The following is a 19,868-nucleotide window of genomic DNA, read 5'->3' on the forward strand; positions in this document are numbered from 1 at the left end:
GGACAACGGCATATCTCATGAATACTGAATACTTTCAGTGATTATTTCTATATAGCATCACGAGATGGACGGCTCCTAGACAGCTTGCTCTGCTAGTATAGAGCGATAACGTCTTCAGGAACAAACAACAAGTTTACCCTGACTATATAAAGGATATGACTTACCAGCAAGCTCATATCAGGATAATTAATGCTCCTAGACAGCTTTCTCTGCTAGTATAGAGCCACAAAGTTAATTATTCCTAATTACAATCGCTCCTATTCCATGGTCGAATCCATGACTGGTCCCATGGAATGACAATAACAATTTTCTGATTCTATGATTGAATCCACAACTTGATCTCATAGAATAACAATAACTATATTATCTCATTACTCCGATTTCATGATCGAATCCACAACTGGTCTCATAAATGGTAATAGATAAACCTTAATTACTCCGATTCTATGGTCGAATCTATGATCCCATGGAATGGTAATGCTCATTTTATTATTCTGAATTAGTAGTCGAATCCTCAGCTGATCCTATGAATTAATAATAAACATCTTATTACTCAGTTTTGTGAATTATTCTCCACTGAATTCCACAATTAGTAATAAATAATCAACAACCGGACGTCTGAGATACCTCTAAGTAAGCCCCGATTCAAATGGTGAAGGTGTATTCAACGATGATACACTAACAGTCACCGCACGAACAAGTATTTCAAAAATACAACGAAACGATGAACCTATGCAAAATAGAGAAGAAAATAATAAATAATTAAAAATATTGACCAGGGTGCTAGGAGCACGGACGCATGACCGACCGTCCGTGTCGTGGTTAATCCCACGCCAGTTTTATATTTTTAACGCATTTTTATTATTTTCCATGATTTGATGAAAATTCTCTCATTTTATCAAATCTCCTTCGCCTTGAGGAAACTACTCGGTTTCATGGTACTTCCATAAATCCATAAAAAATAATATAAAATTAAGGAAAGGAGTGTGGGGCGTGACCATTGGCCAACCGGCCATGCCTTGGTCCCAACCGGCCCCGCACCCACGGTTTCTTATTATTTTATTATTATTATTATTTCTCTAATTTCATGAAAAAACTCCTTGATTTCATAGTATTTTTGTACAAATCATCAAATAATAATAAAATAAAATAAATTATGAAAACTTGTGGACCGGGCCTTGGCCGGCCGGCCATGCCCTAGTCGGTCCCACACGCCCCTTTGTTTTATTATTTTATTATTAGTTTTCCTTGAATTCATCAAATTCCTTGATTTCATGGTATTTCTCTCAAATTAGGAAAAATTCCCTCAAGTCATCAAAATACCTAAAAATATTAAAAAATTAGGAAAACTCGTGGGACCGGTCCCTATCCGGCCGGCCATGCCTTCCACGGTCCCACACACCCTTGTTTTTTATTATTTTAATATTTTTTGCTTCCTTGAACTCATGAAAACTCATTCAATTCATGGAAACTTCCTAAATTCATCAAATTTCTCAAAATTCATGAATTTTTCATAAAATCATTATAAAATTAGGGAAACTCGTGGGACCGGGCCCTAGCCGGCCGGCCATGCCTTCCACGGTCCCACACACCCTTGTTTTATTATTTTAATATTTTTTGCTTCCTTGAACTCATGAAAACTCCTTCAATTCATGGAAACTCCCAAAATTCATCAAACTTCTCAAAATTCATGAATTTTTCATAAAATCATCAAAATATTATAAAATTAAGAAAAAGGCACCACGGGACCGTGGTCGCGGACGGCCGACCATGCCTTGACCACGGCGGTCCCACGCCTCCTCATTCCTTATTTTATAATTATTTTTCATCATCTCATGGTGTTTTCCTCAGTTTCGTCGAAACCCTAATTTTGGTATATTTTCTCGAATGGATGCTCAACTGCACGCCACAAAATATCAAAATTCTCAGGACTGAGACGCGGACGCCTTGGGGACACGGGCACACTATCTTGACCGACCAAGATTGGCTCTTTGACTCACGGAAGACGGTCCCATCAATTTTCACAGTTTTGACCTAATTTGCACAATAGCTCGTATTAGGTCCAAAACTCTCCCAAACACTTTGGATTTTCATGAAGTGATCGTCAGGCGATCACGGGACAACCCAGGGACGGTTTCATGACTCCATGGTCGGTCCCTCGCCTCGTCATAATTAATTAGGTTTTCTCACCTAAGGCTCAGACGAGCATTTTCGAATAAATGATTAAACCAGCATTTAATCATTCTTTCACCAACAAATCGTCAACTCTTCAGGAGTTCTTCGTATTTGCTCACGAGAGCATATGGACACTACATGGTTGATCCAGGGTCCCATGTAATCGCTCCCTCCTTCGTCCCACGGTTGAAATTCTGACGAACCATGAATTGATCATCAATTGATCAAATTAGGGTTTCTGAATCCAAGGATCATCATTCCAGATTCTAACCTTAATAATTTTATGACGACCTCATGGTCATTAATTTTATTAATTATGCTCGGTTCAACGACCATTATTCTAATTAATATTTTTGGTACGCTGCCAATAATCCATCAGACGAGCAACACATGCTCAGACGATCAAATATTCAACAATTCATCACATGAGCAACACTTGCTCAGATGATAAATATTTGTTCAAACCAAGGAATATTGGTTCAACAATCAATATTCAATGATCCACCGAATGAGCAATACTTGCTCACTTCATCGTAAGAACTATAGCTCTGTCTCATGACATGTTCAATTCACGAGTTTCAGAACATCATGTTCAACTCAACGATTATATGGAATCATTGTCCCATCAAACCACGAAGTCATCAATTGACTAACAAACCACGAGACGTCAATCGTGTCACTTGGGGGGATATCACTTAGGATTCTGGTCTGGCGGTCTACGACATGTGTGTTCAAACACGAAGGAATTCACGAGGTAGTGGGTGGAAAATCGACCAAGTCTCCACACGTTGAGCAACTGGTTTCAAACACGATCTCCACTTCCCCACTCTTTGACTCCATCAACTGTCACACTTCATGGAATCATGGTGTCTACAATTCCAGCAATATAAATAAGTCTCTGAATCATGATTGAATAATCATCAGTATCATCAATCTCACGTCAAACTGACAACACGAGATCATCAACTCATCAATTGAGCAACTACTCTCAATTGAGCAATTTCAATCATTCGGAGCTTATCATATTCAGAATTCACACACCCACAATCTTTGATTACCATTGATTCCACGCATTTCTCAGCTTTCCTCCTACAGATCAACCCATCCTCTCTTGTGACCGAATTTACTCTGGAACGGTCATTGTCTTGATTTAGGCCGGAGTAATACAGATTGATCTCTCGAATCTAAAGAACCCCCTTTGCAGCGGTGCATCTGTGTGTGAGGTTTAACATTTCGCTCGGTTCGAGGAGTCTCCTCCGTACGGTCGTCTCCTCAATTCCTTAAAAACCAGCAAATCGTTTTTCCCCATTTACAGATTGGAGACCACAGTGGGAGATCAATCTCTCGGTTGCAATCTAACAATTTCACAATATGGTTGGTCTTAGGATTAATTCAACTAATTCAGATCAAACTATTTTAAACGGCAACATTCCTCATGTTACACCTGGCGGCACGGAGGGCAGAGGGATCCCGACTTTGGAAGAGTTGGCTCAAATTCTAGAGGTCCATACCAGGAACATGGACCTGATGAAGGAGACGATAAACTACATCCTCGACTTTCTCATCAGATTGACATCCGAGTTAGGCAGTATCTCTGCTCCAAAAGCCTCAACACCGGGGATTGAGACGTCATCTGACCCTCAAATCAACAACTTCACCACATACGAGAAGCCGGTGGAACAAGAGGTCACACATTTGATTGAAAATCTATGCAAACTCCTGCACTTCTCCAGGGATCAGCGCACAGACACATTTTCAGCACTTAACCAGATATCATCCAGCGTAAAAATAACGCCACCAACACCATCAGTTGAAGAAGTCTCCCAAGTGCCTGGACATTCGATCGACAACATCTCTTTTGGAGAAGAAGATCGCATGACGGATGAAGGACACAACCGAGCATTGTATGTCACTAGTTTCATCAAAGGCACCGAATTTAGAAGAGCTCTTGTTGACACCGGTGCTTCCACCAACATTGTCACTATGAAGACTCTCAGGATGGCCAGATTCCCACAAGGTAAAATCATTCGCTATCCCATCCTAATGACAGGATTTGAAGGAAGTCAAATACATACATAGATTTGAGGGTGGGGCCGATTCGATCGAAAGCAAAGTTTCATGTGATCGAGCAAGAACCTGACTACCACATAATACTGGCACGCCCATGGCTCCATGATAACAAGGTGGTTCCTTCAACATACCATCAATACATGGAGACCCTGCTCGACAACAAGATCGTTCGCATTTCGGATTCATCATCTCCTTATGCTCCCGTATATGATACTGAGTTCTTTGAATCTCAAAAAGGCGTCCCGGAACCTCCAAGCAGGATTCGCAGTACTCCACTTCCAATCTGGAAGACTATCGAGAAGGCTGATAACAATTCGTCGTCCTCAGCTGCTAAAATGATCAAGTCACCTACTACACCGACTAAACGCCATAATGATCAAGTCTCAACTCCAGGGACAAACTTCACGACCGATCGAGACGTAGAAGGGAGAGTCATTTATCGCCGACGGAAAGATTAGCAATTAATCGGAGAGAACGATGAAAAGTCTCCCCACCATGAAGAATCGTGTCAGAGTGAGCTATCACTTGAATAAGAAGTCCAAGATGCCCCACGACAACTACAGGACGGGACTGACTCTACCACTGACGATCTCGAAACAATCAACATTGGGACTGAAGACGATCCAAGGCCAATCCTGATCAGTTCAACGCTATCATCAGAGGAGCGGACCGAGCTGGTAAAATTATTGAAAGAATATCAAGATGTCTTCGCCTGGACGTACGAAGAAATGCCGGGTCTAGATGACAAAATCGTCACCCATCACCTACACATCGTCCCTGGTTCCAAAGCTGTCAAACAACCGCCCATGCAATTTAGGCACGAAGTCGAGGAGCAAATCAAGGTCGATATCCAGAAACTGTTGGTAGCAGGGTTCATCAATCCTATTCTTCATCCAACGTGGCTAGCAAATGTGGTAACTGTTAAGAAGAAAAATGGTCAAATCAGATATTGTGTAGACTTCAGGAACTTGAATAAATGTTGTCCAAATGATGATTTTCCTCTACCCAACATTGACATGCTCGTCGATGCAACCAGTGGTCACGGTATGTTCTTATTCATGGACGGATATAGTGGGTACAACCAGATCAAGATGTATGAACATGACGCCAACAAGACTGCGTTCCGTACTCCCATTGGGAATTTTCACTACACTGTGATGCCCTTTGGATTAAAGAATGCTGGTGCCACCTATCAACGAGCCATGACTGCGATATTCCACGACATGATGCACAAGCAAGTAGAAGACTATGTTGATGATGTGGTGGTAAAATCGAAGACTCGGGCATCTCATCTCGAAGTTCTAAGGCAGGTGTTTGAAAGGTGCAGAGAATACAAATTAAAAATGAATCCTCTAAAGTGCGCATTCGGAGTTTCTTCCGGAAAATTCTTAGGATTCCTGGTCACGGCTGAAGGGATCAAAGTCGACCCAGATAAGGCAAAAGCTATTAGCACCATGCCTCCTCCACGTACTGTGAAGGAACTACAGAGCTTTATGGTCAAGGTAAATTACATTCGACGCTTCATTCCTGGATTAGCTCAACTCATTGCTTCGTTCAGACCTCTGCTGAAGAAAGGAGCAAGCTTCACATGGACAACTGTTCAACAAGAAGCTTTCCATAAAATACAACAAATATTATTGTCACCGGCCGTCATGAGGTCTCCAGTGCATGGACGAAATCTGATTCTTTACACAACCTCCAGTGACGTCGCCATCGGCGCACTCCTCGCTCAGGAAGACGACGAAGGCGTCGAACGACCGATTTACTACTTCAGCCACACAATGAGAGATGCTCAACTCCGATACCCAAAGGCCGAAAGAGCATGCCTGGCATTGGTCAAGTCACCTACTACACCGACTAAACGCCATAATGATCAAGTCTCAACTCCAGGGACAAACTTCATGACCGATCGATACGTAGAAGGGAGAGTCATTTATCGCCGACGGAAAGATTAGCAATTAATCGGTGAGAACGATAAAAAGTCTCCCCACCATGAAGAATCGTGTCAGAGTGAGATATCACTTGAATAAGAAGTCCAAGATTCCCCACGACAACTACAGGATGGCACTGACTCTACCACTAACGATCTCGAAACAATCAACATTGGGACTGAAGACGATCCAAGGTCAATTCTGATCAGTTCAACGCTATCACCAGAGGAGCGGACCGAGCTGGTAAAATTATTGAAAGAATATCAAGATGTCTTCGCCTGCACGTACGAAGAAATGCCGGGTCTAGATGACAAACTCGTCACCCATCACCTACACATCGTCCCTGGTTCCAAAGCTGTCAAACAACCGCCCAGGCAATTTAGACACGAAGTCGAGGATCAAATCAAGGTCGAAATCCAGAAACTGTTGGCAGCAGGGTTCATCAAGCCTATTTTTCATCTAACGTGGCTAGCAAATGTGGTACCTGTTAAGAAGAAAAATGGTCAAATCAGATGTTGTGTAGACTTCAGGAACTTGAATAAATGTTGTCCAAAGGATGATTTTCCTCTACCCAACATTGACATGCTCGTCGATGCAACCAGTGGTCACGGTATGTTCTCATTCATGGACGACTATAGTGGGTACATCCAGATCAAGATGTATGAACATGATGCCAACAAGACTGCGTTCCGTACTCCCATTGGGAATTTTCACTACACTGATGCCTTTTGGATTAAAGAATGCTGGTGCCACCTATCAACGAGCCATGACTGCCATATTCCACGACATGATGCACAAGCAAGTAGAAGACTATGTTGATGATGTGGTGGTAAAATCGAAGACTCGAGCATCTCATCTCGAAGTTCTAAGGCAGGTGTTTGAAAGGTGCAGAGAATAAAAATTAAAAATGAATCCTCTAAAGTGCGCATTCGGAGTTTCTTCCGGAAAATTCTTAGGATTCCTGGTCACGGCTGAAGGGATCAAAGTCGACCCAGACAAGGCAAAATATATTACCACCATGCCTCCTCCACGTACCATGAAGGAACTACAGAGCTTTATGGGCAAGGTAAATTATATTCGACGCTTCATTCCTGGATTAGCTCAACTCATTGCTTCGTTCAGACCTCTGCTGAAGAAAGGAGCAAGCTTCACTTGGACAGTTGTTCAACAAGAAGCTTTCCATAAAATACAACAGATATTATTGTTACCGGCCGTTATGAGGTCTCCAGTGCAGGGACGACCTCTGATTCTTTACACAGCCTCCAGTGATGTCGCCATCGGCGCACTCTTCGCTCAGGAAGACAACGAAGGCGTCGAACGACCGATTTACTACTTCAGCCGCACAATGAGAGATGCTCATTGGTACATGCAATCCAGAAGTTCAGACATTACTTACTATCTAACAGGGTCGTACTCATCTCCAAAGCTGATCCCATAAAGTTCTTGCTATCAAAGCCAGCCTTGATAAAGACCAGCGAAGTGGCTACTCCAGATGTCAGAATTTGACATAGATTGCACTCCACCTAAAGCCATCAAAGGTCAAGCGGTCGCAGACTTGCTCGCCGCTTTTCAAGGGGAAGACACAACAACACTACATGAAGAAGTGCCCGGAGAATTCCCAGACATCTTGGTCATCAAGGAAGAAACATGGCTTCTATACTTTGATGGATCTGCCACCCCTAGTAGTGACACCGGAGGAGCGGGCATAGTGTTGGTGTCTCCATCTGGTGAAGTTTTCTCACATTCATTCAAGTTGGATTTCCACTGAACCAACAACTCAGCGGAATATGAAGCCTTCCTATTAGGATTATCCTTGGCCAAGCAGGAGCAACACACCTCGAGATAAGGGGAGATTCAAAATTATTGTCCAACCATATGAATGGAACGTATTCTTCCAAAGAAATTACACTTGCTCCATTCAGAACCGAAGCTCAGCGACTGTTGACCTATTTTGCTGACGCAATGATCGTCCATACTGGATGAACTAACAATAGGAATGCTGATTTCCTAGCAAATCTCGCCTCCAAGATGCAATTCGAAGGAGCACAGAAAAAAATCACTGTACAGAGGCGTACAGTATCTTCGACTTGGCTCACTCAGATCGAAGACATTCCAGCGAACGATTGGCGAGCACCCATCATTCATGAATTGAGCAGCTCTATCTCAGAAGGACAAGTCAGCCTCAAGGAATTGAAGAACTACTTCTTGCTTCATGGAGGGCTATACTATCGAAACCTTGATGGATCTGTATCACGATGTCTTGGGAGCGACGAAGCGGAGGAACATCTCAAGCACATACATGAGGAAGTCTGCGGGCAAACGTTAGTGATAATACTTTACAGAAAGCTTCAAAGAATGGGGTACTACTGGCCATCCATGGAGACTCAATCAAGAGCTTTACAAGGATCTTTTCCTGATTTCCAAACACCTCCTCATCACTTGGAGGTTTTGACAGTCAACCACACTGGGGACTGGAGGGAGCCTTACATCAAATACCCCCGGGACAACGAACTACCACTGGAAAAGAAGCAAGCAGTCAAACTCATTCATAAAGCTAAGAGATTCGTCTATCTCGATGGGATCTTATACCGCAAAAGCTTTGGCGGAAATTTACTGAGGTGCTTAGCCGAACATGAAATCCCTACAATCCTGAAGAAAGTACATGATGGAGAACATCAAGGAAAGAGGAAACTATTTCTTCAAATTCATGAGAAGTATTATTGGCCAACCATGGAAGATGATGCAGCCGCACACGTTCAGAGGTGTCACCAATGCCAAACCCATGATAATCTCATCCACACTCCTTGTCTCCCGTTGAATTCTCTAAATAGTCCGTGGCCTTTCTACAACTGAGGACTAGATATCATTGGGAAGATCAATCCAGCATCTTCAAAACAATATGAATACATCATCACTGTGACAGAGCACTTCACCAAGTGGGTTGAAGCTATTCCTCTTCGAAGCACCACTGGATTTACAATTGCCGCCTTCATCAAAGAGCACATAATATGCAGATTCAGAGTTCCTAAGCATATCATCACAGATAACGGAACTCCTTTTGCTAATCAAGATGTTGAGAAGCTGCTCAATAAATATGGGATCAAACAAATCTTCTCCACACCTTACTATCCACAAGGAAATGGTCAAGCAGAAAGTACCAACAAGATTTTTGTCAGGATTATCAGTCGGACGATTCATGACAATCCTCGATCATGGCATGAGCAATTACCCATGGCTCTATGGGCTTACAGAACTGCACCAATGAGCTCGATCGGTACTTAGCCATATTCCCTTGTCTATGGAGCCGACGCCATACTTCCAGCAGAAATCAAAGTTCCCTCAGCCAGGATTGCAGCATCCAATGGTGTACAATGGGATGAGGCCGAAATCTCCAGATCAAGAATCGCTGAGCTATATATGCTGGAACCAAGGAGAACCAAGGTGGAAAAATATGTGGAAGCCTACAAACAGAGGATCTCCAGAGCCTACAACAAAATGGTAAGACCTCGAACATTTCAAGTAGAAGATTTGGTATTGAAGACGGCAAAGCACATTCAACAAGACATGTCCGCTTCTAAGTTCTCTCCTAAAGGGGAAGGGCCATATGTTGTTATCAAAGCAGTGTCTAGCGGATACTACAAAATTTTAGCAATCAATGGAGGAAAGGAAGGAAACATCATCAATGGAAAATGGCTCAAAGCTTATTATGCCTGATCCATGAAACAAACTACCTCTTTATCATTTCAAGCATTTTCAAAATGTAATTTCATTCCTACAAAGAGCATGCGAATGCTCCTTTGTTCATTAAACATTTCAAAAATGAGCAAAATTCGTTCATACCATGATCAAGTGTTTCACCTACCTAGAAACTCAGATTTACTCAAAAAACAACAACCACAAATGCTCACTCAGAGCAAACCATCCAGCAACGGATAATCCCTGTAAGAAACCTCGTCAAGCTTCTTCTGAAAAACCTTGGTCTTTGCCTTCAAGTCTTCGACTGCTTTCTCAACCCTTGCTGACTCCAGAGCCAGTATCCTCTCCTCATCCAGTAAAGCTGCATTCATGGAAATTGCATCAGCAGCCTCTGTCGCCTTATGAACCTTAATTATCTCAAGACGATGACGCAGCCAGCTTAGATTGAATTGCAATATCTCACAATTCGAGATCATTTCATCCCATTGGTGAAGTTCATGGTTTTTGACGTCTCGCAAGTGCATCTGATTCATTTCCTCGATGATCGGAAATAGCCCCGCTACCGTGGTTAAAAGGGTTGGAAGAAAACCTTTCCACACTTTTGTGGTAGCAATGTGACCATACTTCTTCCAGATCTTGGTATACAGAGACGCATGACATTTGGGAACCACGAATCCGCCGACCATTTCATTATCTGGGAAGGTATTAATCAATGGGGCTTCGAATAAAAGTCCAGCGGTTGGGTATTCACGAGCATGAACATCGTCTCCGGTCTCCACGAATCCTACAAAATATTCACATGCATGGTTACTGCTTTCCTCAACCTCAACCACGGTCACAGACTTTCCGCTCTTTCATCGTCTAGCATCGACGACGACACGGACATTCGCCTACGATGAAACGAAAGAGTGTTAATCCCGGGATTCAGTACAATCTCAAGAGTCATAGGATTACTTACAGACGATCCAGCTTCAGCACGAGCCGATCCATACCGATCGGGAGCTCTAACAGTACGCTTAGGACTTGCATTATAAGGAGTAGCATTCTTCTTACAGTCCTACGACAAATCATTCTCTTATGATCAACAATCTCGATTGAACAAAGACAAGAAAGGGGAAGAAGAAGAAGTGTACAACTTACTGAGATAGAAGTTTCTATTTCACTCTTCGACCGAAGATCATCTTGATAAGAAATTCTATTTCTCGACATAACGGCAAGAGGGTAGGATTAAAACCTCTCTGCACGATGAAAATGACTCAGGAATGGAAGAAATATTTGCGTGGATCATAGATTTGGAGTCTTGAAGATATATATATATATATATCAGGCGATAGTCATATAGTCAACTTAGTTACGAGTTTCACTAGAACCCTATGCTTCAAATATCGATACCGAAGACGCAGAGGAAAATAACACACTGGGGACTGAACATCACGGGTCAAAGGATAGGCCACGCGGCCTTGTACACGTCATGAATTCTCGGCCGTATGTTACTTCTCATGAAAATCGACAAGTCATGATTAATTTGGATATATGGATATTGGTCCATGTCATGGATTAGAAGAAATCGACGTTAACAAAATGTTCATCATTCAGAATAAAAGTCTAATTGAAGTAAAGTCGTTTAAACAGTCAAAAGAAAGATATACACTATGAAGACTAAAAGGGAATGCTCTAACGTCTAAAGAAGATGGAAGTAAAATACTCGTCGGACTCATCCGAATTGTCAGCTTCATCATCACTGTCCTTCTCGGAATCATCTTCTTCAGAGTCACTGTCAGAATCATTGGTGAAGTCTGGTGGACGGAAGATAACATCATCATCTGAATCCGAGTTATCTTCTTCTGCAGCTTCATCTTCAAGTTTCTTCATCGTCCTCTGATGCTCTCTTTCATATCAATCAGGCTTAATGTAACGCTCGGATGGTTCCCATGTGATCTCTCCTTCAGAAGCATCAGCATCAGAATCAGAAGGCACCCCATCCAAGAATTGACGCTTCTCCTCAACCCTCTGTCTCTTACGCCGGGTGCGATCATTTTCACGTTAATGGGCATCCTCCTTTTTGTCTTCAGCTCTTTTCTTTTCGAGTTCAGCAAAAGAGACTCTTCGCTCACCCAAAGGAACATTAGGCTTCGCCCCTTCCTGGGTAACCCTAGCCTTTGATTTCGCTACAGGAGCATCGGAATCCTCATCAGAAGAGCCAGAGGAAGAAGAGGAATACCAGTAATAGTAATTGCTGTTATTGTTGGTCGACATTTTCTGGAACCGGAAGATCAAAGATTACTACCATGTAAACAAACCAACATCAGAAAAAAATGGTAACTCTTAACTCTTACCTTTTATACTTCCACTAACAATATTAATAGTAATGCTAGAGTTAACACCCCAAAATCGTTCGTCTCTTCGAAAACTGCAAAAACGAGCGAAACTTTATTTAATTTCCGAAACTGATTTTTCATGAAATCAGGGACACAATTTTCATAATGTGAACATTCACACAACCGACCTATGAAGTTTACAACAATAAAATATTTCATCATAAATATATTGTTTATCTTCGAAGGTTCCTCAAAACCCACGTTTCTGATTTTTCGAAAAAAACAGCAATTAATGCAACATTGCTTACATAAATTCTCAAGAATTTTACCTAATGAAAACAAATTCATGCAAATAAAATATACCATCATATTTTACACAATATATGTCACGGCTGCATATATATATATATATAAAATTATTTTTCCTTCGTATCGTCATTATTTGTCTTTAAAACGAAGGTTTATTTCAAAAAATATTGTGAAAGCTCACATCTCATACATATGATAAAGTTTTGTATTTACATGAAAGCTCATAAGCAAAATTTTATCACTGGACACAAGTTCATCATACATATTTTCCTTCGTGTCATCGTTATTTGTCTTTAAAACGAAGGATTATTCCGATTTCATGAAAATTCACTTCTTTTATGATAAAACCTTGGTACACATGAAAACTCATAAATTAAGTTTTATCACTGAACCTAGGTTCATATACTAAAAAAAAAAACTCTCCTAATAAGGGATTATAGTTAGTTTGCAAAACTAACGATCGAACGAACATCCGTTTTCAAAAACGAGGGTTTTTTCATAAAACTCACACTAATATACACACATGTATATAACTTCATCATGATAAAAGCATGAACAACTCATGGGGATCATAAACATCAGCAAACGAAAAAAAAATACCTAACGTGCGGCGACCGGAATTCGGTCGGACGACGGTCGGACGTCGCCGGCGATCGGTGGCGGCTGGCGTCTCCGGCGGGAAAACTCTCCTTACATGGAGTGAAGGTGATGATGGTGCTGGTCATGTGTGAGGAAAATAATAAAAAAAAGAGGATTAATCCCTTTTATATCAATTTTATTTCCAAAACCTAATTTTCTAAGGATTTCCTTATTGGGCCCGACCCGCGAATCCTAACCGACCACGGACTCGTCGTCCAAACTAGCGGTTCAACACCAATTTATGCTCATCAAAAGACGCTCCAATCATGACATTGAAGCCTTCATCAAGTCGTGGTTTGCTCATGCTCTTTAAATCCGGTAACATCTCAACTTACGACTAAGTTCAATTACTGGTATTATTATTTATGGACGGAAAATCACCATTTAATGCTGACTGAGGAACACAACTTTCCTCAGTAAGCAGGGGACTTAATGTAGATGGTGGATTTTCGACAAAGGCTAAATTCGTAAACTCATAATTATATGAAGCCCTGAGTCAACAATCAGACGTGAGTATCGAGCAACAGGTCTCTCATCGAATTCTCAACGGAGAGTACTTTCTCTCAGAGTACATGTAGATATATAGTCTCACGACTGGACAACGACATATCTCATGAATACTGAATACTTTAAGTGATTATTTATATATAGCATCACGAGATGGACGGCTCCTAGACAGCTTGCTCTGCTAGTATAGAGCGATAATGTCTTCAAGAACAAACAATAAGTTTACCCTGACTATATAAATGATATGACTTACCGGCAAGCTCGTATCAGGATAATTAATGCTCCTAGACAGCTTGCTCTGCTAGTATAGAGCCACGAAGTTAATTATTCCTAATTACAATCGCTCCTATTCCATGGTCGAATCCACGACTGGTCCCATGGAATGACAATAACAATTTTCTGATTCTATGATCGAATCCACAACTTGATCTCATAGAATAACAATAACTATATTATCTCATTACTCCGATTTCATGATCGAATCCACAACTGGTCTCATAAATGGTAATAGATAAACCTTAATTACTCCGATTCTATGGTCGAATCTACGATCCCATGGAATGGTAATGCTCATTTTATTATTCTGAATTCGTAGTTGAATCCTCAGCTGATCCTATGAATTAATAATAAACATCTTATTACTCAGTTTTGTGAATTATTCTCCACTGAATTCCACAATTAGTAATAAATAATCAACAACCGGGCGTCTGAGCTACCTCTAAGTAAGCCCCTATTCAAATGGTGAAGGTGTATTCAACGATGATACACTAACAGTCACCGCACGAACGAGTATTTCAAAAATACAACGAAACGATGAACCTATGCAAAATAGAGAAGAAAATAATAAATAATTAAAAATATTGACCAGGGTGCTGGGAGCATGGATGCACGCACGACCGACCGACCGTGTCGTGGTCAACCCCACGCCAGTTTTATATTTTTAATGCATTTTTATTATTTTCCATGTTTTGATGAAAATTCTCTCATTTTATCAAATCTCCTTCGTCTTGAGGAAACTCCTCGGTTTCATGGTACTTCCATAAATCCATAAAAAATAATATAAAATTAAGGAAAGGAGTGTGGGGCATGACCATTGGCCAACCAGCCATGCCATGGTCCCAACCGGCCCCGCACCCACGGTTCCTTATTATTTTATTATTATTATTATTATTATTATTATTATTTCTCTAATTTCATGAAAAAACTCCTTGATTTCATGGTATTTTTGCACAAATCATCAAATAATAATAAAATAAAATAAATTATGAAAACTTGTGAGACCGGGCCTTGGCCGGCAGGATGCCCTAGCCGGTCCCACACGACCCTTTGTTTTATTGTTTTATTATTAGTTTTCCTTGAATTCATCAAATTCCTTGATTTCATGGTATTTCTCTCAAATTAGGAAAAATTCCCTCAAATCATCAAAATACCTAAAATATTAAATAATTAGGGAAACTCGTGGGACCGGGCCCTAGCCAGCCGTCCATGCCTTCCACGGTCCCACACACCCTTGTTTTTATTATTTTAATATTTTTTGCTTCCTTGAACTCATGAAAACTCCTTCAATTCATGGAAACTCCCTAAATTCATCAAATTTCTCAAAATTCATGAATTTTTCATAAAATGATTATAAAATTAGGGAAACTCGTGGGACCGGGCCCTAGCCGGCCGGCCATACCTTCCACGGTCCCACACGCCCTTGTTTTATTATTTTAATATTTTTTGCTTCCTTGAACTCATGAAAACTCCTTCAATTCATGGAAACTCCCAAAATTCATCAAATTTCTCAAAATTCATGAATTTTTCATAAAATCATCAAAATATTATAAAATTTAGGAAAAGGCACCACGGGACCGTGGTCACGGCCGGACGACCATGCCTTGACCACGGCGGTCCCACACCTCCTCATTCCTTATTTTATAATTATTTTTCATCATCTCATGGTGTTTTCCTCAGTTTCGTCGAAACCCTAATTTTGGCATATTTTCTCGAATGGATGCTCAACTGCACGCCAGAAAATATCAAAATTCTCAGGACTGAGATGCGGACGCCTTGGGGACACAAGCACGCTATCTTGACCGACCAAGATTGGCTCTTTGTCTCACGGAAGCCGGTCCCATCAATTTTCACAGTTTTGACCTAATTTGCACCATTGCTCGTATTAGGTCCAAAACTCTCCCAAACACTTTGGATTTTCATTAAGTGATTGTCAGGCGGTCACGGGATAACCCAATCCCGGTTTCATGACTCTATGGTTGGTTCCTCGCCTCGTCATAATTAATTAGGCTTTCTCACCTAAGGCTCATACGAGCATTTTCGAATAAATGATTAAACCAGCATTTAATCATTCTTTCAACAACAAATCGTCAAATCTTCAGGAGTTCTTCGTATTTGTTCACGAGAGCATATGGACACTACATGGTTGATCCACGGTCCCATGTAATCGCTCCCTCCTTCGTCCCACGGTTGAAATTCTTACGAACCATGAATTGATCATCAATTGATCAAATTAGGGTTTCTGAATCCAAGGATCATCATTCCAGATTCTAACCTTAATAATTTTATGATGATCTCATGGTCATTAATTTTATTAATTATGCTCGGTTCAACGACCAGTATTCTAATTAATATTTTTGGTACGCTGCCAATAATCCATCAAACGAGCAACACATGCTCAGACGATCAAATATTCAACAATTCATCACATGAGCAACACTTGCTTAGATGATAAATATTTGTTCAAACCAAGAAATATTGGTTCAACAATCAATATTCAACGATCCACCGAATTAGCAATACTTTCTCACTTTATCGTAAGAACTATACCTCTGTCTCATGACATGTTCAATTCACGAGTTTCAGAGCATCATGTTCAACTCAACGACTACATGGACTCATCGTCCCATCAAACCACGAAGTCATAAATTGACTAACAAACCACGAGATGTCAATCGTGTCACTTGGGGGGGGGGATATCACTTAGGGTTTTGGTCTGGTGGTCTACGGCATGTGTGTTCAAACACACGATGGAATGTAGCAAGTCATGCAATCAGTTGAAGGAATTCACGAGGTAGTGGGTGGAAAATCGACCAAGTCTCCACACGTTGAGCAACTGGTTTCAAACACGATCTCCATTTCCCCACTCCTTGATTCCATCAACTGTCACACTTCATGGAATCATGGTGTCTACAATTCCAGCAATATAAATAAGTCTCTGAATCATGATTGAATCATCATCAGTATCATCAATATCACGTCAAACTGACTACACGAGATCATCAACTCATCAATTGAGAAACTACTCTCAATTGAGCAATTTCAATCATTCGGAGCTTATCATATTCAGAATTCACACACCCACAATCTTTGATTACCATTGATTCCACGCATTTCTCAGCTTCCCTCCTACAGATCAACCCATCCTCTCGTGTGACCGAATTTACTATGGAACGGTCATTGTCTTGATTTAGGCCGGAGTACTACAGATTGATCTCTCGAATCTAAAGCACCCCCTTTGCAGCGGTGCATCTGTGTGTGAGGTTTAACATTTCACTCGGTTCGAGGAGTCTCCTCCGTACGGTCGTCTCCTCAATTCCTTAAAAACCAGCAAATCGTTTTTCCCCATCTACAAGATCCAATAAAATAATTAACTAATCACAGATGAGTCTTGAAAAAAAGGATTCTTTTTTTGTGGGAATCTGGATATCACTTCACTATCAATCTATATGATGTAACCCTTTCTTCAATTAGAATAGAAAGTGAGGGTTATCATGTGCCGTGTACAAATTCTAACCAAAAAGATTTGTTCTCTCCTAGGAAGAATTCTTTTTTGGAGAATAATAAGTTTCTATTGCAATGCGGAAGGAAAAGGACAATATACGGGACGGGGATAAAGCGTTGTGACCATTGGCTCGATTCGACCATAGTCCGGATTAAGAGGTATAGAAAATATTCTACTAATCCCATCTCAAGGATCCATAGGATTAATTATGGATCCAACAACAGAAGGATTTGAATTGTTGAGTCTTAGATCTTGTATTTAATATTTTGTATACCGAAATCCAGTATATATATATGCCTGGAAAATGAAATAGGAACCTTATTCGTTATTCGGCTCAATCCTTTTTTAGTAAAAGATTGGTCCGAGTTTAATTGCAATTCAATTAAAGGAACTAATGGTAATTACTGGATTACAAAGTATCCATTGCTTCAAATTCGAATTTGATTTCCTTCCATACTTCACAAGCAGCTGCTAGCTCAGGGCTCCATTTGCAAGCTTCACAGATAATGTTATTACCTTGACGAGCAAGATCACGTCCCTCATTACGCGCTTGTACACACGCTTCTAGGGCTACTCGATTTTCTACAGCACCCGGTGCATTACCCCAAGGGTGTCCTAAAGTTCCTCCACCGAACTATAGTACAGAGTCATCTCCAAAGATCTCGGTCAGAGCAGGCATATGCCAAACGTGAATACCACCTGAAGCCACAGGCAGAACACCCGGTAGAGATACCCATTCTTGGGTGAAATAAATACCACGACTTCGGTCTTTTTCAATATAATCATCACGTAGTAAATCAACAAATCCCAAGGTTATTTCCCTTTCCCCTTCCAGTTTACCTACTACGGTACCAGAGTGAACATGATCTCCACCAGACATGCGTAATGCTTTCTCTAGTACACGGAAGTGGATACCATGATTCTTCTGTGAATCAATAACTGCATGCATTGCGCGGTGGATGTGAAGAAGTAAGCCATTATCTAGGCAATAATGAGCCAAGCTAGTATTTGCAGTGAATCCACCCGTTAAGTAGTCATGCATTACAATAGGAACTCCCAATTCTCTGGCAATAATGATTGTTTCTTATCACAACCCCAAGTAATGTCCTTTGATTTTACCTGTTTCGGCCTGTGATTTATAAATTGCTTCGGCACTAAATAAGAAACGGTCTCTCAAACGCATAAAGGGTTGTGAGTTCACGTTTTCATCATCCTTGGTAGAATCAAGTCCACCACGTAGACATTCATAAACCTCCCTTCCGTAGTTCTTAGCAGATAACCCCAATTTTGGTTTAATAGTACATCCCAATAGGGGACGACCATACTTATTCAATTTATCTCTTTCAACTTGGATACCGTGAGGTGGTCCTTGGAAAGTTTTAACACAAGCAACAGGAATTCGCAGATCCTCCAGACGTAGAGCGCGAAGCGCTTTGAACCCAAATACATTACCCAGGATGAAAGTAAACATGTTAGTAACAGAACCTTCTTCAAAAAGGTCTAAAGGATAAGCTACATAACAAATATATTGATTGTCTTCTCCAGCGACGGGCTTGATGTCGTAACATCTTCCTTTGTAAAGATCAAGGCTGGTAAGTCCATCGGTCCACACAGTTGTCCATGTACCAATAGAAGATTCGGCAGCTACCGCGGCCCCTGCTTCCTCAGGTGGAACTCCAGGTTGAGGAGTAACTCGGAATGCTGCCAAGATATCAGTATCCTTGGTTTCATAGTCAGAAGTATAATAAGTCAATTTGTAATCTTTAACACCAGCTTTGAATCCAACACCTGCTTTAGTCTCTGTTTGTGGTGACATAAGTCCCTCCCTACAACGCATGAATTAAGAATTCTCACAACGACAAGGTCTACTCGACATGAATTAGCCGTTAGTGAAACCTTTAACAGGAATCTTTCACAAAACTCTCAACAAATATTATCAACTAATCAGAATGGTTGGTTGTTAGACCACGGTATTTGATTCGCCAAATACATCAACATCATTATTATATATTCTTTCATATGTATGGCGCAACCCAATCCCTGTTTTTCAAGTTTCGAATCCCGTACTTTTTTTAATCTAAATTTATCAAAAAAAGGAAATTCACTCTTGACAGTGCTATATGTTTTATATGTAAATCCTAGATGTAAAACTATCCGGAATTCGTCCCTAAAAAGGTACAGAAAAGGCGGAAAAATATATGCTGAAATAAGAAATAATGGCCAATGTGAAAAAAAATGAATCATAAATAGAGTTCAGGTTCGAATTCCATAGAAAATATGGTTGGGATTGTCTATAATACTAGAGAACTGAAACGCTCCCTCATGGTTTTTATCCATCTACCTCATTTTTTAGGTTGTGAAACTTGAAAATTCACTCATTGAACGAGTAAACAATCGAATTGGAGTCGCTTGAATGGTACCAACGAAATCAAGTACTAACTC

This window comes from Papaver somniferum, chromosome 5, assembly GCF_003573695.1.
Source record: "Papaver somniferum cultivar HN1 chromosome 5, ASM357369v1, whole genome shotgun sequence".
Taxonomy (NCBI): domain Eukaryota; kingdom Viridiplantae; phylum Streptophyta; class Magnoliopsida; order Ranunculales; family Papaveraceae; genus Papaver; species Papaver somniferum.